The sequence below is a fragment of the Sorex araneus genome, chromosome 11, assembly GCF_027595985.1.
Source record: "Sorex araneus isolate mSorAra2 chromosome 11, mSorAra2.pri, whole genome shotgun sequence".
In the NCBI taxonomy this organism is placed as follows: Eukaryota; Metazoa; Chordata; class Mammalia; order Eulipotyphla; family Soricidae; genus Sorex; species Sorex araneus.
Genome location: NC_073312.1, coordinates 31938841 through 31964973, shown reverse-complemented (window position 1 = coordinate 31964973; position 26133 = coordinate 31938841). Strand labels below are relative to the sequence as shown.

Sequence of the window (26133 nt, the reverse complement as noted above, 5' to 3'; positions counted from 1 at the left end):
GAAGTAGTTGATCTGTCTTCTCACACAGGAACAAAGCAGAGCTTGTAAGGGGGCACAGAAGTCAATCATTTTGCAACAGGGGTAGTATCAAAGTCCTTGGGATCAACCACAGATTTCTAGTTAAATTTCTATAAAATGGTGATCAGGAATAAGAATAGTTTCAGGAGGGTCAGGCTTTCTCCTGCACACGAGTGTTTTCTTGAAAAAAAAAAAGTAAATACAAAGAAAAGCTAGTCCTTGAACTCTGTTTCTGGCTCTTGTAAGGAGAATATGCAATAACTACTAAAGAATGGTCAAGTGGGTGAATAAAAAAAATGATGGTTAGACAAATGGATGAAAAATGTACACACACACACGTGCATTGCCTAACATTTTATTTTAAAGGTGTCCTTTCAACTGTTATTGAAATGAACACAAAGAATGAACTTTAATAAGTAGTTCTACAATATAACTCTTCTTCCATTAATATTTTTCTTGAAACAAATACATTTGCTGTGCTTTCTGTTTCTAATTTTATATAAGATAATCTGTCCATTTTCTCTGACCCTTCCCAATTTTAACTATATTCATGCTAAATAATTTCCAGTATATCATGAAAATTCAAGTTTTATCTCACACTCTTCCATTTTATACAGTGCACTTTTCTTATATTTTATCTATTTTTTAAAAAAATTCTTCCTCAATTTGGAAGAAATGAATGAATTCTCCAAAATATCAGTGATCTGGCCCAATAATGAAGGTGTGTCAGAAAGAGGGAAAAGTGCATGGGCACTAAGATTGTGTTCTTGATCATGAACTATTCTACTAGCCCTAGAGTGAGCACTGTGTATTGTCAGCAAATCCATTGTCAATTGACTGCTGATGTACCAAGAAAATAAATTTTAATACCTGCTGAAAAAGCCAAGAAGTAGTCACTTTTCTCAAATTTTCCACTCTCATCCAGAAAGTGGCCTGGATCAAACACCTTTGCATTAGAGAATTCTCTCTCGTCATGCAACACGGAAGTCAGTGATGTAATTATAGTTGTGCCCTGGAATAAAACACAACTAATCTTAGTCATAAAGTGTTTGTTGAGCTGGAAGAAATATATGAAATAATATGAGAAATACATGAGATAATATATGAGATAATATTAAGCAGAAGGGGTTTCTCTTCAATAAATGTTAGGAAAACTGAATATTGAGATGCAAACAAAATCAAAGTAGCCCACTGCCTAGCTCCATAAATAAAAAGTAACTCAAAATAGATTATGGTACTGTATGTAAGACTGTAGCACTGTCATCCCATCGTTCATTGATTTCCTCAAGTGGGCATCAGTAATGTCTCCAATGTGAGATTTGTTACTGTTTTTGGCATTTTGAATACAACACAGAGGGCTTTCCAGGCTCTTCCATGTGGGCAGGATACTCTCGATAGAGTATATAAGACTAGAAACAACAAAACACAGAAGAAAAATAGGAATGGGAATATTGGCCTATGGTGCCTTTGTTTACTCAATTGCAAATGGCAGAAAACAAAAGTAAAACTAACAAATGTGATTATATCAAACTACAAACCTTTTCCTAAGTGAAAGGAACAATGATAAACTGATGAGGCACCCTAATGAATGGCAGAATATAATTGCACAGTATTCATCTGGTGAAGAGCTGATACCCAAGATATATGAAGAATTCAGAAAACCAAAGACAAAAAATTCAATAACCCGTTTTTACTTACAAAAATAATTTCTCCAAAAAGAAACTAAATATTTATGCCATGTATAAAAACTAACTCAAAATGTATTGAAGAGTTGGCTGTAAGATTTAAAATTACATTGAGGAGAGCATTGACAATACATTCCAACATCAGATAGACAGCACCACATGTCACATCAGAGATGTCTTTGGAACTCAATTCCAAGGACATAAGAAACAAAACACAAAATAAATTAGTTAAATTACACTAAATCCTATCACAGTCAAGAAAACCACACACACAACAAAAGGCAGCATACTGACCGGGAGAAGATATTTTAACATATATATAGGACAAGGGACAAATATTCAAAAGATTGAAAAGCTTACAACTCATCAACAAATAACACAAATAGGGGCCAGAGAGATAGTACGGGGGGAGGGGGGAAATCTCTTGCCTTGAATGCATCCCACCTGGATTAGATGCCTCACACCTCATAATGGATCCCCAAGTCTTTTCAGGAGTGACCCCCGAGCACTGAACCAAGAGTAACCATAACCCCATAAACAACTCAATTTAAAAGTGAGTACAAGACTTGCTCTTCGGGGCTGAGCGATAGCACAGCAGGTAGGGCGTTTGCCTTACACGCGGGCAACCTGGAGGTTCAATTCCCAGCATCCCATATGGTCCCCCGAACACCTCGAGGAGTAATTCCTGAGTGCAAAGTCAGGAATAACCCCTAAGTATCGCCGAGTGTGACCCAAAATGAAAAAAAAAAAGACAGACAAAGAAAGATCGCATTCATATGTGGACTATAAAGTAGCAGAATGGGACACTAACACCCAGGAGTAGTAGAGATAAGAACCAGGAGGTCTGCCCCACAGCTTGGAAATTGTCCTCACATGCTGGAGGAAAAGGCAGCAGAGATAGGGAAGGGAACACCTAGTAGAGAATTTTGGGAAGGCCCACTCAGATTGAAAACTGCATACCAAAAGTAGACTATAGACCGAATATGATGGCCACTCAATACCTCTGTTGCAAACTACAACACCCAACAGGAGAGAGAGCAAAAGGGAATGCCCTGCCGCACAGGCAGGGTGGGGTGGTGGGGTTGGGGTGGGGGTGGTCGGAGGGATACTGGAAACATTGCTGGGAGAGAATGGGCATTGGTGGAGGGATGTAAACCAAATGCAAACATGAAAGTTCATAAGTTTTTAACTGTACCTCACGATGATTCATTAAAAAAAAAAGAAAAAAATATTTAACAAAAAGAAAGACTTGCTCTTCAAGTTTATCTTTTCCCTTGAATATGTTTCTCTCTTGATTATCTCTACATCTCTTTGTTTATTTCTACCCGAAGAAGCCTGTGTTCTCTCTTGAACACATTTTCCTTTCTCTACTCTTACATCTTTGTAAGCAGTTTCATTCAATAAAAACTACCTAAAAATAAGATAAAAATTTAAATGAGCAGAAGACTTGAATAGACGTCATTCTAGGGAAGACATGCAGGTAGGCACCAGGCATGTTTATTATTTTTGTACATTCTCTGTGTTCATAAGGAATTGGATATATATACATATATATAATGTGAAAAGGGACATTGGTAAGCAGAGGTCAGTATAAGAAAAAATATCTTACCTTGGGAATGATGTAATTTCTGAATTTAATATCCCGGGTCATAGCATGAGGCACGTTGAGAGGGAGGAGGTCAATGAATCTCTGGACCTCGTGCACCAAGGCATCCATGTAGGGCATGTTGGTCCTGTCCTGCATGCAGGGGCTCCAGTGTCTGCCAATCACACGCTCAATCTCTTCCTGGGCTTTAGCTGTAAGACACAAACCATGACTCATAGAAAAAGAAAAACTCAAGCCACATTGGAATACCACTTCAAGGATGCATGAAATAAGCTTGTGAAGTTATCACAACATCATTTTTGTGTCAAGAAATGCACTTAGACATAGATAATTCTGTTATACAGATAAATATAATTACCTATAAGCCAAAAATAGAGTCTATGTCTATTATTATAATACATGACAATAAAAAGAAAAATGCAGGAATGTTTTTAAATTGAACAGAATTACATGATAAAAATTCAATCAGAAAATTCAAGTCTTTAATCACAAAAAGAGAAATCAAACATCGTTTTAATCAAAATTAAAAATGGTTAAAAATTAGTTATAATGTAACTATCTGTAGCAGTTGTATTTTTATTTTTATTTTATTGACTATTTATATCTCTTATCTACCAGATTGGCTGGTCTGAAAGTCACCTTCATCCTCACCTCATATTTCCAGATTCTACTTCTCCACTATGTTTACACCACAAGTACTATCATAATCTTTATTTCAATGTTATTCTGATTACATAAACAACACACCCCAGCAATATAACCATAATCGCTTTGAGTACATTCTAAGAACAACCATGTCTCTCCAATTCAATTATAATTGTATACAACTTCATTTTTAATTATTTCCAAATAGGGATGTATGAATTTCAAACCCGCAACAATAATTTTCTTAACATGAGAAAAATCTGAGGTGATTTCTCAGGTCTCTGTTGTTCCTATATTCTCCTCTCAGTTTATACGCAAAGAAGGTCACCCAAAGAACTCCACATTGGGACTTATTGCCTAGAATGGAACGATCAGGGTGAGAGACTGTCTGAGTTCATCATGTCAATCAAGACCATCCATGGTAACTCATTGTTCAACATTGAGTTGTTTAATTTCCAGCTGTTTGGTTTGGTTTTCTGTGTCTGTGTGTCATTAGCTTCTTTCTTCAGCGCATCGTGGTCTGAAAAGATGGTTGATACAATTTCTATTTTTCCGATTCTATTGAGGTATGTTCTGGGGCCCAGTACATGGTCTATTTTGGAAAATGTTCCATGTGCACTGGAAAAGAATGTGTATTCTTTTTTTTTTTTTTTTGAGGTGTAAAGCTCTGTATATGTCTGTTAGGCCTCTCTCTTCAATTTCTTCTTTCAGAGTCAGTGTTTCCTTGCTGAGTTTTGTTCTTCTCTATCTATCCAGAGGTGATAAGGCGGTATTGAAGTCTCTGACTACTATTGTGCTGTTAGTGATGTCCTCTTTAAAGTCTGTAAGGAGCGTTTTAAATATTTAGCCGGTCATTCATTGGGTGTGTATACGTTTAAGAGTGTGATTTCCTCCAGTTGTACATATCCCTTGATAAATAGAAAATGACCTTCACTGTCCCTTTTAATCTTTTTCAACCTGAAATCTATGTTGTCGGATACTAGGATGGACACTCCAGATTTTTTTTTTACAAAGTTATATTATGATTTTTATTAGAATATTGGATATCAGTTTTTTTAAAGAAATATTTTATTGAACCACCGTGAAAAAAAGAAGAAAAAATATAAAGCTTTCAGGTTTAAGTCACAGTCAAATACTGATTAAACCACCATCCCTTCACCAGTGCACCCGTTCCACCACCAAGAACCCCAATACACCCCCCTCCCACCCCACCCCATCTAAGTAGCTAATGATATTCCCATTATTCTCTCTATATATTGAGTACATTCCATATTTCCATACAGAACTCACTATTATTGGTTGGAAATTTTCCCCAACAATCAGGCCTGCTGAATAGGCATCATCTAATAATTTCTCTTCATTGCTAAGAGTGAAGACTTTGAGTCCACGCGGCTGCAATAGCGGCTGTGCAGTTTGGGGTTTCTAATATTTTAGCTCAGTTCACAGTCAAAATGCATGGCTGCAAGAATCCGCTCTGGTGCCAAAATGGGTTAGGAGACCTCAGGATCACAGTCAATAGGTGCAGAGGGTCTGCTTCTCGTGCTGCGGCTCCGGTTCATCTCTGGGTGGAACGCGTGCCGGGAACGCCCCCCCTCCCAGGACCAACTACGTCACTAAAGAAAGTCCTACCTCCTGGTTGAGGGGTCTTAGAGGGTGGCTCTTACCATGTGGCTGCTAGTGCTGCCGCCATTTTCGGTCAAAAAAATGGGGTGGAGAGGGAAAAAAATCCCTCCCCGGGCTGCACGAGGTTGTAGCTCAGTTCAGTCAAAATGCATGGCTGCAAGAATTCGCTCTGGTGCCAAAATGGGTTAGGAGACCTCAGGATCACAGTCAATAGGCGCGGAGGGTCTGCTTCTCATACCGCGGCTCCGGTTCATTGAGTGGCCACTGTGCTCAGTCTCTAGCCCTCATTCAGCCCGCAACTTCCTTCCCCCAAATGGCCTTCGACTACATTATAGTTGGTGATCCCTTTTCTGAGTTGCCCTTTCCCCAGAATGTGAGGCCAGCCTCCAAGCCATGGAGTCAACCTCCTGGTACTTATTTCTACAATTCTTGGGTATTAGTCTCCCACTCTGTTATTCTATATACCATAGATGAGTGCAATCTTTCTTTGTCTGTCTCTCTCTTTCTGACTCATTTCACTCAGCATGAAACTTTTCATGCCGATCCACTTAAATACAAAATTCATGACCTCCTTTTTTCTGACATCTGCATGACACTCCAGATTTTTTAAGGGACTTGTTTGCTTGCAGAATTGTTTTCCATCCTTTGACTTTGAGTCTGTGTTTACTCTGTTTGTTCAGGTGTGTTTCTTGCAGGCAGCAAAATGTTGGGTTTAATTTTCATATCCATTTGATAGGTGCATTTAGGCCATTGACATTGAGAGAGATTATTGTGATGGGGTTTTGTGTCATCTTTCTGTGGGGTTTGTTGTTCTTATGGGGTTCCTCCTTGTCTTTTTTCTTTTTTTTATTAGTTTATTTTTAATTAGAGAGTCATCGTGAGGGTACAGTTACAGATCCATACATCTTTGTGCTCATGTTTCCCCCATACAAAGTTCGATAACCCATCCCTTCACCAGTGCCCATTCTCCACCACCAGTAAACCCAACATCCCTCCCCCCCTCCCCAGTCCCGTCTGCCCCCACCCCACCCTGCCACTATGGCAGGGAATTCCCTTTTGTTCTCTCTCTCTGATTAGGTGCTGTGGTTTGCAATAAAGGTGTTGAGTGGCCATTGTGTTCAGTCTCTAGTCTGTATTCGGCCCGCATCACCCTTCCCCCACATGACCTCCAACCACATTTTACTTGGTGGTCCCTTCCCTGAGTTACCCAGAATGAGAGACCAGCCTCCAAGCAATGGAAACAATCTCCTGGTACTTATTTCTACTATTCTTGGGCGTTAGTCTTATAGTCTATTATTCTATATTCCACAGATGAGTGCAATCTTTCTATGTCTTTCTCTCTTTCTGACTCATTTCACTTAGCATGATACTTTCCATGTTGATCCACTTATATGCAAACGTCATGACCTCATTTTTTCTAACAGCTGCATAGTATTCCATTGTATAGATGTACCAGAGTTTCTTCAACCAGTCATCTGATCTAGGGCACTCGGGTTTTTTCCAGATTCTGGCTATTGTAAACAGAGCTGCGGTGAACATATAAGAGCATATGTCACTTCGACTATACTTTTTGGCTTTTCTGGGATATATTCCCAGCAATGGTATTGCTGGGTCAAATGGGAGCTCAACCTCTAGTTTTTTGAGAATCGTCCATACTGTTTTCCAAAAGGGCTGAACTAGCTGGCATTCCCACCAGCAGTGTAGAAGGGTCCCTTTCTCCCCACATCGTCTCCAACAGCGGTTGCTTTTGTTCTTTTGGATGTGTGCTAGTCTCTGTGGTGTGAGGTGGTATCTCATTGTTGTTTTGATCTGCATCTCTCTGATGATTAGTGATGTAGAGCACTTTTTCATGTGCCTTTTGGCCATTCGTATCTCTTCCTGGGTAAAGTTTCTGTTCATTTCTTCGCCCCATTTTTTGATGGGGTTGGATGTTTTCTTCTTGTAGAGTTCAACCAGTGCTTTATATACCCTTGATATTAACCCCTTATCTGATGGGTATTGTGTAAATATCCTTTCCTATTCTGTAGATAGTCTTTGTATTCTGGTCACTGTATCTTTTTTTTTTTTTTTTTAATTTTATTGAATCACCATGTGGAGGGTTACATAGTTCTCAGGATTATGTCGGTTATACAGTTCTCAAACACCCTTCACTTCACCAGTGCCCATCTTCCATCACCAACCCCCCCAGTATACCTGCCGCCCCCTCCCACCTCCCCAGTCCCAACCCTTGCACATGATATGTTTCACTTCGTTTACGCCTTATTTCGATTACATTCCATGTTTCAACACACAACTCACTACCGTTGTTGGGGTTTCCCCCAAAAAAGAAAAGCATTCCTATTGCCAAGGAGGCATTTGATAGTTCTCCATTGCTAAGAATATAGAGATATTAAGTCCCGCTGTTTGTTACATAGTTTTTCTTTTTCCCCCTTGCCCCGCGCCACCGAGTTCACGCCTGTTTTAGTAATCGCCACGCTGCCTGACAAGGGAAAAAAAAACCGAAAAGGATGGTTATTTCCCGTCATCAGCAGGCGTGGGGCTCTGGCTTAGTTGATAGACTTGTAGAGTATCTGCAAGCAGTCTCTGGAACCGAAGGTCTTGCGCTGGTATCGGCTCCGGCTCGAGATTCCACCAGCGTCCCGCTGTTCCTTGTACATAATTTTTCCCCTTATATCCCATTCCCACGCCACCAGGTCTGTTTGCTTAATGGACATCACACTGTAGTTGATGACACACCGCGTTTCTTCCCGAGAAAGAAGAAAATTTCTTCTCAGCCGCCGTGGGGATATAGCTTAGTTCAGTCTAGTGAGATGGCTACCACTTTGATTACCTTCAATATTTCAGCAACAGACTTACTATTAGGATCTCCCACAAAAGTCCGCCCCATTAGAAAGGAACCATTACATATTGCTCATACTAAGATGACATTAAGTCGCGCGGCCGCTGCCGCGGCCGTGCGGTTTTGGGTTTCTGTATAAAGTCCAGGGAAAATACAACCAGAAATAACATCACTACAAACTTTTACCCTTTTATGGTGCTCATAAGATGGAGAAACCTAGAGAGAGGCTCGGCGTCTCCGTTTTGCGCTCAGGAAAACCGCGGCCCCTGCGCTGTGCTCAGGAGGGAGGAGTTGAGAGAGAGACAGGTTAAAAGAATTGGGGGATGCCCGGGTCCCACAGCTTCAGCACGCCGTGGGGTCTCTGCTCCCATGCCGGAATTAGTTCAGTGGGCTGCTTGGAGTCCGAGGGCGCTCCCTCGGGCCCCTCCATCATGCTCCTTCCACAGCCGGGTCCAAAAGGAAGCACACGTGGGGGAGGTGGGTTTAAGTATCTAACTGCGGTGGGCGGGGGTCGCCGCCCCCGCCCCCTGGGGACTCCCGCAAGCGCGCTCACGTCCTGTTTTGGCTGGATCGGCGTCTCCGTTTTGCGCTCAGGAAAACCGCGGCCCCTGCGCTGTGCTCAGGAGGGAGGAGTTGAGAGAGAGACAGGTTAAAAGAATTGGGGGATGCCCGGGTCCCACAGCTTCAGCACGCCGTGGGGTCTCTGGTCCCATGCCGGAATTAGTTCAGTGGGCTGCTTGGAGTCCGAGGGCGCTCCCTCGGGCCCCTCCATCATGCTCCTTCCACAGCCGGGTCCAAAAGCTGGTCACTGTATCTTTTGCGGTGCAGAAGCTTTTTAGTTTAATGTAGTCCCATTTGTTGATTTCTATTTTTGCTAGATTGTTTAGTTCCGTGTCATCTTTGAAGATACCTTTATCTTCAATATCGTAGAGGGTTTTGCCGACCTTGTCTTCAATGTACCTTATGGTTTGTGGTCTGATGTTGAGGTCTTTAATCCATTTTGATCTGACTTTTGTGCATGGTGTCAGGTCGAGTTCTAAGCCCATTTTTTTGCATGTGGTTGTCCAGTTGTGCCAGCACCATTTGTTAAAGAGACTTTCCTTGCTCCACTTCACATCTCTTGCTCCTTTATCAAAGATTAGATGATCATACATTTGAGGTTGTGTGTGGGGATATTCCACCCTGTTCCATTGGTCTGCAGCTCTGCCTTTGTTCCAGTACCATGCTGTTTTAATTGTTACCGCTTTGTAGTAGAGTTTAAGGTTGGGGAGGGTGATGCCTCCCATCATCTTTTCTCCAAGAATTGTTTTAGCTATCCGTGGGCGTTTATTATTCCATATAAATTTCAGGATTGCTTGCTCCACTTCTTTGAAGAGTGCCATGGGTATCCCTATAGGGATCGCGTTAAATCTGTATAATGCTTTTGGGAGTATTGCCATTTTGACAATGTTTATTCTCCCTATCCATGAGCAGGGGATATGTTTCCATTTCCTCATGTCCTCTTTTATTTCATGGAGTAGAGTTATATAGTTTTCTTTGTAGAGGTCCTTTACTTCTTTAGTTAAGCTGATTCCAAGATATTTGATTTTCTGGGGCACAATTGTGAATGGCATTGCTTTTTTCATGTCCCTTTCCTCTGTCTCATTGTTTGCATATAGGAAGGCCATGGATTTTTGGGTATTGATTTTATAGCCTGCGACTTTACTGTATAGGTCAATTGTTTCTAAGAGTTTCTTACTAGAGCTTTTAGGTTTCTCTAGGTATAGCATCATATCGTCTGCGAATAGTGAGAGCTTGATTTCTTCCTTTCCGATCTGAATCCCCTTAATATCTTTTTCTTGCCTGATTGCTATTGCTAATACTTCCAATACTATATTAAAGAGAAGTGGTGAGAGTGGACATCCTTGTCTTGTTCCCGATCTTAGAGGAAAAGCCCTTAGTTTTTCTCCATTGATGATAATGCTTGCCCTAGGTTCGTGGTAGATGGCTTTGACTATCTTGAGAAAAGTTCCTCCAAAACCCATTTTGGTGAGAGTTTTTTATCATGAATGGGTGTTGGATCTTGTCAAATGCTTTGTCTGCATCTATTGATATGATCATATGGTTTTTATCTTTACTTTTGTTGATGTGATGGATTATGTTGATTGATTTCCGAATGTTAAACCATCCTTGCATCCCCGGGATGAATCCCTTGGTCATGGTGTATGATCTTTTTGATGAGTTGTTGGATTCTATTTGCTAGTATTTTGTTGAGGATCTTTGCATCGGTGTTCATCAAGGATATTGGTCTATAGTTTTCTTTGTTAGTGGTGTCTTTGTTTGCTTTTGGTATTAGGGAGATATGTGCCTCGTAGAAACTGTTCGGAAGGGCTCCTGTCTTTTCAATTTTCTGGAAAAGCTTGAGGAGAACTGGCAACAAGTCTTCTTTAAATGTTTGGAAGAATTCGCCAGTGAATCCGTCTGGACCTGAGCTTTTGTTTTTGGGGAGACTTTTGATTACAGTTTCTATTTCCTTGATATTTATGGGCCTATTGAGGTATTTCACGTCTTCTTGGCTCAGTCTTGGGAGATTGTAGGAGTCAAGGAATTCGTCCATTTCTTTTAGGTTCTCTTGCTTCGTGGCATACAGACTTTCAAAGTAGTCTCTGATGATCCTTTGAATCTCCTTGGTTTCTGTTGTGATGTCCCCCTTTTCATTTCTGATTCGGTTTATTAGTGTTTTCTCTTTTTCTTTCTTTGTGAGTCTTGCTAGCGGTTTATCAATCTTATTTATTTTCTCGAAGAACCAGCTCTTTGTTTCATTGATCTTACGGATTGTTTTTCGGGTTTCCATATCGTTAATTTCTGCTCTAAGTTTTATTATTTCTTTTCTTCGATCTGGTTTGGGTTCCTTTTGCTGGTCCTCTTCTAAGATCTTGGGCTGCAAAGTCAAGTTATCTATATAGGCCCTTTCTTCCTTTCTGAGGAAGGCTTGCAGAGCTATAAATTTTCCCCTTAACACAGCTTTAGCCACGTCCCATAGGTTCTGATAGCTTGTGTCTTCATTCTCATTTGTTTCGAGGTATCTCTTAATTTCTTTCTTGATTTCCTCCGTGACCCACTCATTGTTCAATAGTGAGTTGTTTAACTTCCAAGTGTTTGATTTGTTTCTCCGCGTCTGTGCATGATTAACTTCCATCTTCAGTGCATCATGGTCTGAAAAGATAGTTGATACAATTTCTATCTTCCCAATTCTATTAAGGTATAACTTGTGGCCCAGAACATGGTCTAATTTGGAAAATGTTCCGTGTGCGCTGGAAAAGAATGTGTATTCTTTCTTTTTGGGGTATATAGCCCTGTATAGGTCTATTAGCCCTGTCTCCTCCATTTCTTCCTTCAGGGCCATCGTTTCCTTGCTGAGTGTTGTTCTTGTCGATCTATCCAGAGGTGATTAGGCAGTGTTGAAATCTCAAACTACTATCGTGGTGCTAGTTATGTCCTCCTTAAATTCTGTTAGGAGTTCTTTTAAGTATTTAGCTGGTCGTTCATTAGGTGCGTATACGTTTAGGAGTGTGATTTCTTCCCATTGTATATATCCCTTGGTGAATATAAAATGACCTTTGCTGTCCCTTCTGATCTTTTTCAGCCTGAAATCTATGCTATCGGATACTAGTATGGCCACCCCCGCCTTTTTTTTGAGGGGGCTGTTTGCTTGCAGAATTGTTTTCCATCCTTTGATTTTGAGTCTGTGTTTGTTCTGACTATTCAGATGTGTTTCTTGTAGGCAGCAGAAAGTTGGGTTTAGTTTCCGAATCCATTTTGACACTCTGTGCCTCTTGATTGGTGCATTTAGCCCGTTAACATTAAGAGAAATTATTGTCATGGGATTTTGTGTCATTTTTCTGTAGGGTTTGTTGTTCTTATAGGTCTTTTTCCTTGTCTTATAGTAGCCCTTTGAGTCCTTCTTTTAAGTTTGGTCTTGAGTCTATGAAGTTCCTGAGCTGTTGCTTGTCCATGAAATAGTGTATGGTTCCTTCAAGTTTAACTGAGAGTTTAGCCGGGTAGAGTATTCTTGATGAGGCATTCATTTCATGAAGTTTTTTCACTATATCCCACCATTGTCTTCGGGCTTGGAGGGTTTCTTCGGATAGGTCAGCTGTGAATCTAAGGGGTGCGCCTTTGTATATGATCTCCTTCTTTGATCTTGCTGCTTGCAGTATTGTGTCTCTATCCACGGCATCCATCATTCTTACTATGATATGCCTTGGGGATTTTCTATTTGGGTCCCTTTTCACTGGCACCCTTCGGACTCCTTGTATCTGGATGTCCGCATTCTCTAGCTCTGGGAATTTTTTAGCAATGATGTCTTTAATGGTGTTTTTTTAATTGGGATTGGTTCCGTGTGGTTCCGGCACTCCCATGATTCTTATGTTGTTTCTCTTGAGGTCATCCCCTAGGACTCTAACTCGCTCTAGAGCCATTTTGAGGTCTTTTGCCATTATTTGTTGTTGCCTATATGCTTTGTGCAGCTCATCTTCAAGCTCACTGATTCTGTCTTTGGCTGTAGTCATTCTACTACTGAGGGCTCCTACGGAGTTTTTAATTTCATCTACTGATTCTTTTAGTTGTGTGACTTCTGTTCGTAGCTTTGAAATTTCTGCTCTCATTTCTTCCTGGATTATCTTGGTGGAGCGTTCCAATGCTGCACCCATATCCTCCCTTAATTTATTGGATGTTCGTTCCATAGTTGTGTTGAGTTCGTGAACCATCCTCACAATTTCCTCTCTGAATTCTTTATCTGAGAGGAGGATGTATTTCTGCGAGGTTGCTGCTGAGGTTAGTGAGATGTTTTCTTGGTTCCCTCCTGGTGGTGGGGATTTTCTCTGTTTCTTCATGTTGTTATGGGCTTTACTGTCTGGAGCTCTCGTTAGCTTGGGAGGAACCTCAACTGAAGATTTTGGGCTATGCTCCTTTGACAAAGGACTTTTGTGTGCAAGTTGATGTGTTTATTGACAGTTTTCGTGAAGTTAGGATAGGGTAGGTTAGTTGAACATGTATAGTATAGTATAGTATAACAATATAGTAACTAAGATGATCAGGGAGTTCTTCGGAGGAATGAATTCTATGAATTGTGGCCAAAGGACAATGCATGGAATGGTAAAAAAAATAACTGCGGCTGCGTTAGCGGCCGCCACTCTGGAAAAAGGCCACGCCCACTTTAGGCCACACCCCCTAAGATGAGGACACGCCCCTAAGCAGCGGAGTGGGTATTGGTCAGGATCCGACTGCGGCGGCGGAAAGGTGCCATGCGGGGGCTTCAGGAGAAGCCCCGAGCCGAGGCGGGCAGGGGGCGGGGAGGGGGCTTCTCCACGCTGAGGCAGGCTCTCCAAGGGATTGCCTGTTTACCTGCAGGATGGAGGTTGGTCAGGATCTGATGGCGGCCGTGGAAAGGTGCCAGGCGGGGGCATCAGGAGAAGCCCCTAGCTGAGGCGGGCAGGGGGCGGGGAGGGGGCTTCTCCGCGCTGAGTTCCTCCTTGTCTTACAGTAGCCCCTTTATACCTTCTTTCAAGTTTGCTTTTGAGTCTATGAATTTCCTGAGCTGTTGTTTATCCAAGAAATAGTGTATGGTTCCTTCGAGTTTGAGTGAGAGTTTAGCCTGATAAAGTATTCTTGGTGAGGCGTTCATTTCATTGAGTTTTTTAACTATGTCCCACCATTGTCTTTGGGCTCGGAGGGTTTCCTCTGACAGGTCTGCTGTAAATCTGAGGGGTGCTCCTTTGTATGTGATTTCCTTCTTTGACCTTGCTGCTTGCAGAATTGTGTCTCTATACACAGCATCAGTCATTCTGACTATGATATGCCTTGGAGTCTTTTTATTTGGGTCTCTTTTTTGCTGGTACTCTTCGGATTCCCTGGATCTGGATGCCTGCCTTCTCCAGCTCTGGGAATTTCTTAGCAATGATGTCTTTGACTGTGTTTTTTCATTGGGGTTTCTTCCCTGTGCTTCTGGTACTCCAATGATTGTTATGTTGTTCCTCTTGAAGTCATCCCCAAGGATTCTGATTTGCTCTATAGCCATTTTGAGGTCTTTCGCCTTTATTTATTGTTGTCTTTAAGCTTTCTGCAGCTTATCTTTAAGGTCGCTGATTCTGTCTTTGGTTGTAGTCATTCTACTGTTGAGGGCATCTACTGAGATTTTTAATTCATCTACTGATTCCTTTATTTGTGTGACTTGTTTGTAGCTTTGAAATTTCTGCTCTCATTTCTTCCTGCATTTTCTTGGTAGACCGTTCCAGTGCTTCATTCATATTCTCCCTTAATTTATTGGATGTTGATGATGGTAGCCTTTTTCCCCTTCTAGAATACTTCCTTACTCTCAGGCGCTCTTCCTGGTTTATGTGGGGCCTCTAGTGAAGACTTGAAACTATGCTTTCTTTACTAAGGGCTTGTGCAGCTTCTACTGTTCACTGACAGTTTTTGTGAAATTATAATAGGCTAATGTACTATTTGCATAGAGTGATTGAGATGGCTAGGGTGTTTTTCAAAGAAATAGATTATAGAAATTATGACCTAAATCTGCAGAGTAGGGGAGGGAGAGGAAAAACAATGCATCTGCTGCCTCTCAGGAAGGAGGCCACGCCCCCTGTGATACAGGCTACGCCCCCAGTAACCTCTTGAGGGAGCAGGACCGGCCACTGCGCAGGTGGGTCAGGTGGCAGGAATGGTCTGGTGGGCCAGGTGAGGACACACTTACCTGTCCAGAATGGTGGAGCTAAATATAGCACTCTTAATAAATCAAATAACTAAACTGCCAGTGACATTTTACCTGTTCCATTTTGATAAGAAACAGTCAATAAAGTCTCGAGGATTACTAATGTCCATAGATGCTTTATGTTCTTTTGTTTTCTCAAACACATAACTTTTGAAGAAATCAATATTTTTGAATAATTTTTTATGACTTCCAGGGAGAACAATGAGAACTGGGAAAGCATTACAAATCTAAAAGAGAAAGCAATGTTTTATTAAAGTTTTAAAACTTTAATATTTCTTGGGGGTGCATTCCCCTGGTGCTGGTCAGTGCTTACTCCTGGTTCTATGCTCAGGGATCACTCCTGTCAAAACTATGGATCAAATAGGGCCAGCTGTGTACAAAGCAAGTGCTTTAATCCCTGAGCTGTCTCTCCAGTTTAATGAAAATAAAAAGTTTAATGAAGACATAAACCATCTGAAAAATCCTTGGCTAGAAAAATTTTAAATGTTGTCTCTGTCTTAAAGGGAAATTCTGTTTTACTCATTTATAATTTTTACACTGATCGATGTGTTTGATGGAGAAAATTCTGATAAGCAGATCAAGATAATAATTATTTTCTATATTCATTCATAATGTTTATAATATAAAACATCTTTTATTAATTATTTTATTGTTTACTTCGTTTCTCATAAACATTGTCTTCATGAGATTCAGCTGCAGTATGACTTTTCCACACTCGTGGTCTAAAGTTGAAAGAAATTATGTTGAGTTAAAATGGTTGGCAGCCCACTCCTGACTTTTGTAACCTCGCTTTGTTCTGCTTCTGTAACCATGCTTATGCCCCCAAACTGTATATTACAATGTACTATGCCTGGGTCCTGTCACATACGTCCTGTCACATACATCCTGTCATTCACATCCTGACATCTGCCTGTCGGTTGGGTTGGAATTCATGTACGTGCCTAACAAAGGAGTTGTTGAAAACAAGGAGCCCAGATAGTGACTCCATTCCCACGGCCCAGCAGATAGTGACCCCGGCCCAGTAGATAATGACTCCGGCCCAGCAGATGGTGACTCTGGCCCGGCAGATAGCGACTCTGGTCCCATGGCTCTACAGATAGTAACTCTGACGCAGGGCAAGGAGAATGAAAGAATGTCTTCAGGCACCCGAATTCCAAGATAGTGGCTCCGGACGAGGCTACGTGACAAATGTGACTGGCCCAGTGGACTCAAGCCCTATAAAAAGGCTGCCCTAGCTAGCACAAACCGCTGCATCTACTAGAGGTGCAGCCCCAGCATGTTGGTTTGAATAAACTTTTGTCTTGCAAGACTGGCCCGTCTCTGCTTCTTGTGGCTCCGGACCCAACAGTGGTTAAAGTCAGCCAGCATTCATTCTGCTTGGCTAATGTTTGGTGTTATTAGAATGATGTCATCAGCAAAGCAGAGGTGGTATCGTTGCAACTATCTATCTTCACTCCCATTCTTTGCCATTCCACTCCTCACATGATGCTCTCGAGGGTGGCACTGAAGAGTTTTGGTGAAACTCTTTACATTGATAATCACTTCCTTGTAGAATGGTGAGATCCTGGTAGTGAATCCGTAATACAGCTCATGGAGATCCTGATGTACTGAGTTTGAACACCCTGTTTTGCTAGGGCTTCGATGACTGCTTCAGTCTCAACAGAATTGAAGGCCTTCTTTAAATCAATAAACTGTTAGACAGAGCGGAATCTTGAACTCTTGTGAAATCTCAATGAGCTTGGTCACCCTGTAGATATGGTTGACCATGCTGAATCCTTTTCAGAACCTGTCTTGCTCCCAATGTTGTCCTTCGTCTAGTGTTCTGCCTATTCTATTCAGGATGACTCGAGTGAATAACTTGTGGAGGACAGTCAACAGGCAGATCAGGCGATAGTTGCCGATGTCGTGGATGTCCCCCTTCAAGTACAATAGAATGGTCCTGCTGTTTTTCATCTGGGATGGAACCTTGCATTTAAACAGGTAGCATGTGAATGGCTGAGCCAGTGTATTGCCGAGTACTGGTGGCAAATTCTTCAGGTGTTCAGGTCTTACCTTGTCTAGACTGGGTGCTGACCCTTCTTTACCAATGAACTAGAAATGAACTAGTTCCTGAAGTTCCATTTGCTCAACAGAATGAACATCTCCGGATCCAGCAGTTATGTGTATCTGGGTCGAGAACTCAAGATGATGAATTGCTGGGCCTCTCTTTCTGACTTATTTCACTTAGCTTGATACTCTCTATGTCTGCCATGGAATGCAGGGGGAGGGCGGGAAAGGGGGACTATATCGGGGATATTGGTGGTGAGCAATGTGCACTAGTGGAGGGATGGGTGTTTGATCATTGTGTGATTGTAACCCAAACATGAAAGCTTGTTACTACCTCACAGTGATTCAATAAAATTTAAAAAATTAAACAATAAAAAAATTTTTAAAAAAATGATGACGATGACTTGGAGTCAGAACCGTGCAGGAGGAAGAGAGCAGCATGGAACGCCTTGAAGAGTGTTGAAGAAGTGGTTAAGAGGACAAAGAGCCTCCAGTTCTGGGCACATCTTTTTGATTCCACCATTCGTCCTGCACTAACATATGTCTCAGAGAACTGGGTCCTATGAAAACAGAATGAGAATGTTATTTGGGTCTCCCAAAGACGAATTGAAACAGCTATGTTTGGAGTATCAAACTTCACTCAAGTCAGAGAAAGAATCCAGAGTTCTGACCTCTGTCAATGATCGAGGGATGGGGGAAGAGGACAGTTGTGATAAAGAAGGGACCACTATAAGAATGGTTGTTGGAGGGGTTCACTCTAGATTGGAGAGGTATGCTGAAAGTAGGTAAAAGACTAAACATGATGGCCTCTCAGTATCTGTATTGAAAACCATAATGCCCAAAAGCAGAGAGAGAAAAAAGAAATGTGTTAGCCATAGAGGCAGCTGGGATGGTGGCAAAAAGAGGGATACTGGAGACATGGTTCCTGGAAAATGTCCACTGGTGGAGAGATAGTTGATAGAAAACTATATGACTGAAACCTGATTGTGAAAGCTTTGTAACTATGTATTTCACGATGATCCCATTAAAAGGGGACAAAAGGAGTACCTATGTACTGGCCATCTAAAACCCAGGTTAGCTCGCAGGCTAATTCAAGCATGACAGGCAGGCATTTTCAGGTGTTTACTAGGTCAAACTCTTGGATCCATCCCTGGACTCACTGGCTGATTTTCTAAACAGATGCTGGGAACCTATTATTTGGAAATTTGGTAGAGAAAAGTTCCACAAAAATGTGGTGCTATGAATCTTGACAAACCTTTGCAATCTCAATCACAAATTTCTATTAATGACCTTGCTAGTAGAGTTGCTGCCAGGTTCTGGAAAACTAAAATCCCTTAGTTGATGTGGGACTGCTGAGTATTACAGCTGCTACTGGACACTGAAGACCACAAATCCTTAACAACTTCTCAGGCCCACTGAATTTCAATGCTACTCCAATTCCAGGCACTAGCCTGGGTCTCAGTCCAGGTCTCAATAGCAGCTGCAAGAAAATTTTGACATTATCGGCAGTCATCCAAGTCCACAAAATTACAAAATCACTCTTGGAATTTATGGTGATGAATTCCCAATTAATACCGAGGACTTGAACACAGGTCTTTAGCACAAGATATAATGAAACAATTGAGAGACTCGCCTGCCAGATGGTCAGAGACAAAAACCTGGGAAGCACTCTAGCATGTTAGAGCTTTCTAAATTCCCTGATTAAGACTTCAACTCGGCCAAACTCTTGGACTCAGTGAAGTGAGAACTCAGTGGAAGAGAACTTCACTAGAACAAAGTATGAGAAAACTCCAAGCACATCACTAAGGGAAGGAATAGAGTAGTTAAAGCTTTAAAATAATACAATTCAGCTATTCTCTCTGTTTGAGTTTTGTGAAGCATGGGGTCAAACCTAGGACCTCCTGTATTGATAGTAAATGTACTCCTACAGAGCACAATCTCTGACCCTTGTTTACATCAACCATCTCTAAGCAACACAGTTTCCCCCTGTTTGAGTACCTCATGTTTCTTAATACATGAGTAAATTATGACTTGTAACTTCAACAAAGATGAGGTAACTTGGTTTTCAGCTGTGAGGGAAAGCTCTTGTAAGCATCCTACCTTCAAAATGTAGGTCTTTAGTAGGTGTGTGCATCTTTATTTTCCTACTTTCAAATTGGGAATAAGCAATACCCGTATGCACACACACACACATACACACACAGAAACCAAAATATAATTCAGGGACTGGAGTGGTAGTACAATTAGTTGTGTGTTTGCAAGGCATGTGGCAAACATAGGTTCAGTTCCAATCATCCTGTGTGGTCCCCTGAGTCCCACCAAGAATGATCCCTGAGCAGAGCCAGGAGTAAAGCCTGATTACTTCTGGGTGTGGTAAAAACAAACAAACAAACAAACAATACAAATTGGGCACCCAATAACAGAATAATAGCAGTTAGATATGGAATCAGTCAGGTATAGAATAGAGCAGAAAAAAATTGTTTAAAAAAGTACTAGCAAGCATAAGGACAGCATAAGGAATGTAAAGGACATCATCCAGTGGAAAAACAATTGCATGATACTGATTCCAAAAAGAAAGAAAAACTGGAAAGGCACAAAGATGCTAAGGCGGGAAATAATAATAGAAAACCTTCCTAAAATGAAGGAGACAGATAAGCAAATCAAGATGCCCAGTTTTACGAACTAAATAAAAAGAGAACCACACTTAGATACAGTGTACCTCTGTTTTCTATATAGTCTCAAAAACATATAAAACAAAATTATTTTTCACTGTGGGAAAAATGGGTAAAATTAAAGGAAACCTTTCTAAATAATAGAAAATATTTGTACACCATATGTCTTAAAAAAACTAATGTACAAATATAAAACACAGAACAAAACAAGCTTATAGAAAAATGGAGAGAGGAGATGAACAAACACTACCTTGAAGGAGACACACAAGTGGTAATATATTTATAAAATTTTGGGGGCTGAATAGAGAACACAGCCTTGCATGCTGCTGACCCGGGTTCAATCTATGAAATCCCATATAATAGCTCAAGCAAAACTAGGAGTCCTGAACACCAAGCTAGAATCTGTCTGAAGATTAGGGTGTGCTCTCCACACCCTGCAAAAAACCCAAACTAAAAATAAATGTAAGTAAAATATAGTGATAAATAGCATTTAAATTATTGATGCCTCTGTGTGAACTCAAAGAAGTCACTCTACCTGCCTTGTGTACAAGTCACTCTATGTACTGTGTGTAAAATAACACTGAGATTTGATGATTTGTTATAATCTGACTTTCCAAATATCTAAATTGATTAATGGTTACTGAGTGACTAAACTTCGAAGTACTGAAGTTTACTTTCGTAAGATTTCAACTTCGTGGAATGCAAGACTCGCTGTAATTATTACCTATAAAGAGAAAAGTTGCATCAGAACAATTTTAAGCAAAAACTACCTGAAACCCTAAACATGGTATTATGAATATATACCCTGTGACTCTATTGGGGGCTCTTCGGTGTAAGGCAAATGAAGCCCATTGTTGTTAACTGTTTTTGGCATATTGAATACGCCACAGGTAGCTTGCCAGGGCTCTGTCATGCGTTTGGGGTACTTTTGGTAGCTTGCTCGGCTCACTGAGAGAGATGGAGGTTTTTAGGGCGGCCTCCAATAAACCCTTACAGGTGATAACATGGTTTATACCATATTTGAAGCCCATCATATATAGTGCAAAAATTATGGAAAATGGGTATTAAGTGTCCCATGCTGTGTGAGTCCAGAAAGCGGCCTGGAGCGTCGCGGTGGCTGGGTAGTAGAGGTAGTGGAGGTCAGCCGGTGAGGTATTTATCTGGCTCTGGTAGGGTGGGGCATATGGGTTTGATCCCTGGAGCGCTGGAGATTGGAAGTGGCAGACAGAGGATCTGTCTCTGGGTCTTGTTGACCCTGGAGTTCAAGTTCTGCTTTACCTGGTTCTGTGGGGCTTCACACATGCCATGAGTTCGGCCCGAGTATCTGGAAAGCGGCCTGGTATGGCAGTGGCTGGATAGTGTTGGTAGTAGCATCAATAAAGAGGTTAGAGAATTAAGAAGCTCCAGCTCCAAAACATCTTTTCAAATCCACTGTTCTTCCTGCCTGCACTAACATACGCCTCAGAGACCTGGGCCCTATGCATATAGGATGAGAACGCTATTCAGGTATCCTAAAGAGGAGTCAAAAGAGCCATGCTAAGAGTATCACGTTTCACTCAAGTGAAAGAAGGAATCCGGAGTTCCGACCTCCGTCGACGAACAAGAATCAGGGACGCTGTCTCGTTTGACAAGGCATCAAAAATCAGATGGGCTGGACATGCAATGAGATTCAGAGACAGCTGCTGGACTAGAGTTGTTACCAACCAGATTCCATGGGACGTCAAAAGACCACGTGGCCACCCACCAATGAGATGGTCAGGATTCTTCATATAAACACTGAATAAAGGATGTGAGGTTCCTGTTTCTGTTCCTGGAGCATACAGATATCATTGGGCTGCACTCGCACGTGACAGAGGCAAATGGAGACATTACTGGTGCCCGCTCCAGCAAATCGAAGACCAGTGGGATGATAATTGATACAAGTGATACCCTGTGACTATTCAAAAAATAACAGCTTCCTATTATATACATGTCTCTTGCTTGAGTTCAAGGATAAAGAGGCTATAGATTCGCAGAAAAAGAATAAAATTAAGATATCCTCCTTCTCTCTTTCCCATAAGAGATGAAATTTGCTTAACCCAATCTCAAAATATCAGGGACAGAGTTTGAGAAACTGGCTTCCCTCACCTCTGGTACCAACATGGAACCATCATCACATTTATATTGACCAACGATCACAATCACAATCACGAAATCCCGTTAATCATCGATTTCTCGAGCGGGCTTAGTAACCTCTCCATTCGTCCTTTCCCTGAGATATTAGAAGTCTCTCTCGACTTGGCCCTAGTGATGTCGCACTGAAGGCTCTTTCAGGGTCAGGGGAATGGGATCCAGCTTGTTACCGGATTTAGCATATGAATACACCATGGGAAGCTGGCAAGGCTGTCCCATGTGGGCAGGAAACTCTCAGAAGCTTGCCATTTTCTCCCAGAGGGAGAAGTAGGCTACAAGATAGCTTCTGGGAGCTTGCTTTTAAGTCTCTGGATGTTGGCCGTTGATGGGATTACACACACCTGAGTTCCTCTGCTGACACCTTCATGCGTGAGACCCATCTGAATGTTGGAGAGGGGCCTCGAGCATGACTGTAGCTAGGTTCCAGTGGTCTTCGGCCACTGAGAGCTCTGCTCGGGGTGGGGAGGGAAGCTGGAGCCCATCCCCTTGGAGGGACCCTGGGGAAGACAGTGAGGTGTGCAGGCAAGAGACTCTCTGCATCGCCCTAATCTGGGAGCTCGCTTTTAAGTCTCTGGATGTTGGCCGTTGATGGGATTACACACACCTGGGTTCCTCTGCTGGTACCTTCATGCATGAGGCCCGTCCGAATGTGTGGAGAGGGGCCTTGAGCATGGGTATAGCTAGGTTCCAGTGGTCTTCAGCCACCGGGATCTCTGCTCGGGGTGGAGAGGGAAGCTGGAGCCCAATCTCTCTGAGGGGCCCCGGGGAAGACAGCCAGGCGTGCAGGCAAGAGACTTTCTGCCCGCATAATATACAATACCAGGGATTAAACCCAGGTTGGCTGTGTGCAAGGCTAGCTCCTTACCAACTGTACTATCTATCTGGCCATCACTGACATTTAGAGTATTGTGATCATTAAATGTCATCTTTTGAGAGAGAGAACAAAAGGGAATGCCCTGGCGCAGAGGCAATGTGGGGTGGTGGGTGTTGGGATGGAGGTGGTGGGAGGGATACTGGGAACATTGTGAAGAAAAAGGCACTGGTGGAGGGATATACACAAAATGCAAACATGAAAGTTTATAAGTTTGTAACTACCACATGGTGATTCACTAATAAAAAAAATTTTTTTAAATGTCATCTATGATCAATATAAATGTGATGATGGCTCCAGGCCCTGGGTCTTTTTAGTGAAGTCCCTGACTCCCATGTTCCACTGTATAAATAAATTTTTGTGCTAATTTCCCTTCATTATTGTGCATAATTCTCTACATTACTTTAGTTGAAGGCAGATTTGAAAAAGGCATTAGAAGCAGTTATCTCTGGAGTACCAGAGGTGAGGGAAGCCAGTTTCTCAAACTCTGTCCCTGATGTTTTGAGATTGGGTTAAGCAAATTTCATCTCTTATGGGATGGAGAGAAGGAGGATATCTTAATTTTATTCTTTTCCTGAGACTTTATAGCATCTTTATCCTTGGACTCAAGCAAGGAACAACTATATAATAGGAAGCTATTATTTTGTGAATAGTCACAGGGTATATATATTCAGATGCATGCTTGGGGTTTTAGGTAGTTTTTGCTTAAAATTGTTCTGATGCAACTTTTCTCTTTATAGGTAATAATTACAGCGAGTCTTGCATTCCACGAAGTTGAAATCTTATGAAAGTAAACTTCAGTGCTGCGAAGTTTAGTCACTCAGTAACCATTAATCAATTTAGATATTTGGAAAGTCAGATTATAACAAATCATCAAATCTCAATGTTATTGTACACACGGTACATAGAGTGACTTGTACACAGGCTCATAGAGTGACTTCTGTGAGTTCACACTACTACTACTACACTTGTAGTCCCGTTGATCTTCGATATGCTCGAGCAGGCGCCAATAACATCTCCTTTTATCCCTGTCTCATGCTAGTGCAGCCCAATTACATCTGCTTGCTCCAGAAACAGGAAGAGCCTCAAATTGTTCATTCAGGGATTTGACGAAGAAATCTGACCGTCTAGTTGGTGAGCGGCCACGAGGTCTTCTGACGTCCCGTGGAATCCAGTCAGTAACAGCTGTAGTCCAGCTGTCGTCTCTGAATCGCATTACATGATCGGCCCATCTGATTTTTGATGCCTTAGCAAACGAGACGGCATACCTGATTCTTGACCATTGACGGAGGTCAGAACTCTGGATTCCTTCTCTCACTTGAGTGAGACATGATATTCCTAGCATAGCTCTTTCAATTCCTCTTTGGGATACCCTAAAAGCATTCTCATCCTGTTTGCGTAAAGCCCAGGTCTCTGAGGCATATGTTGGTGCAGGAAGAATGGTGGAATCGAAAAGAAGACCCTCAATCACTGTTCTTCTGTCTACTCCATTTATTCCGACCTCACTCTTGCTCCATGGCCTGATAACCTCAATTCTGTAGTTTTGTTATCATTGGCATGTCCATGTCTTAAATAGGGCTATAATGAATAAGGTGTGTAGATATCTTTTGCATTTATGATTTTGTGTTCTGGGGATGGATGCCAAGGAGTGGAAACACTAAGTCATAAGGGAGCTCTAATTTTTAATTTTTTAATTTTAAAGTTAAATTAAATAACTTTAATTTTAAAGTTGAAAAATTAAAGCAGAGCTTTATTTTTTTCTGTCATTTCTGTCCTGTTTTTCATTAGGAGTTGACCCAGACAACATTTTCTATGAATAGTGAATAAGGTCTCGAAGTGCATTTCTTGACACAAAAATGATGTTGTGATATCTTCACAGCCTATTTCGTGCATCCTTGAAGTGGTATTCAAATGTGCCTTGAGTTTTTCTTTTGCTCTGAGTCATGATTTGTGTCTTACAGCTAAAGCCCAGGAATAGATTGATTGTGTGATTGGCAGACACTGGAACCCCTGCATGTCGGACAGGAGCAACATGCCCTACATAGATGCCTTGGTGCACGAGGTGCAGAGATTCACTGACCTCCTCCTTCTCAATGTGCACCATGCTGTGACTGGGATATTAAATTCAGAAATTACATCATCCCCAAGGTAATATTTGTTTTTCTTATACTGACCTTTGCTTTCCAATGTCCTTTTTCACATTAATTATATATACAATTCCTTATGAACATAGAGAGATGTACAAAAATAAAAAACATGTCTGGTGCCTACCTGTATGTCTTCCTTACAATGACGTCTATTCAAATCTTTTGCTCATTTAAATTTTTACCTTATTTTTTAGGCAGTTTTTAGTGAATGAAACTGCTTACAAAGATGTAAGAGGGGAGAAAGAAGGAAATGTGTTCAAGAGAGAACACAAGCTTCTCCAGAGTAGAAATAAACAAGCAAAGAAACATAGAGACAATCAAGGGAGAAACATTTTCAAGGGAAAGCACAGACTTGGAGAGCAAGTCTTGTACTCTTAAATTGAGTTATTTGTGGGGTTTTGTTGTTATTTTGGGGGGGTTAGGGTCACATGAGGCTGTGCTCATGGTTACTCTTGGTTCTGTGCTCAGGGGTCACTCCTGAAAAGACTTGGGGAATCCATTGTGAGCTGTGGGGAATCTAACCCAGGTGGAATGCATTCAAGGCAAGAGTCTTCCCTTCTGTACTATCTCTCTGGCCCCTGTTTCTGTGTTTTGTTGATAAGTTGTAAGTTTTTCATATCTTTTGAATATTTGTCCCTTGTCCTATATCCCTTGTATCACTTGTCATCCTGTATATCTTCTATTTGCTCATGGGGCACCAGTATCATCTGCATTAGTCACTGTCACATTCTAGTGTAACCCAATGACATCTGCTCACTCCAGGAATACCAAAAGCCTCAAGCCGTTCATTTGGGGTTTTGACGAAGAAGTCTGACCATCTTGTAGATGGGCAACCATGCGGACTTTTAACATACCGTGAAATCTAGTTGGTAACAGCTCTAGTCCAGTGGTCATCTCTAAATTGCATCACGTGTCCTGCACAACTGATTTTTCATTGGCAAACAGGACAGCCTCCCTGATTCTTGATCATCGACGGAGGTCAGAACTCCAGATTCCTTCTATCACTTGAGTGAAACATAATATTCCAAGCATAGTTCTTTCAATTCCTCTTTGGGATA

At 41.6% G+C, this 26133-nt stretch overlaps 1 pseudogene; it reads right to left on the bottom strand.

Annotated features, from left to right (window-relative positions):
• Window positions 1-20: 20 nt before the first annotated feature.
• On the bottom strand, window positions 21-25032 carry LOC101538321 (cytochrome P450 2C42-like; annotated as a pseudogene).
• Window positions 25033-26133: the final 1101 nt, after the last annotated feature.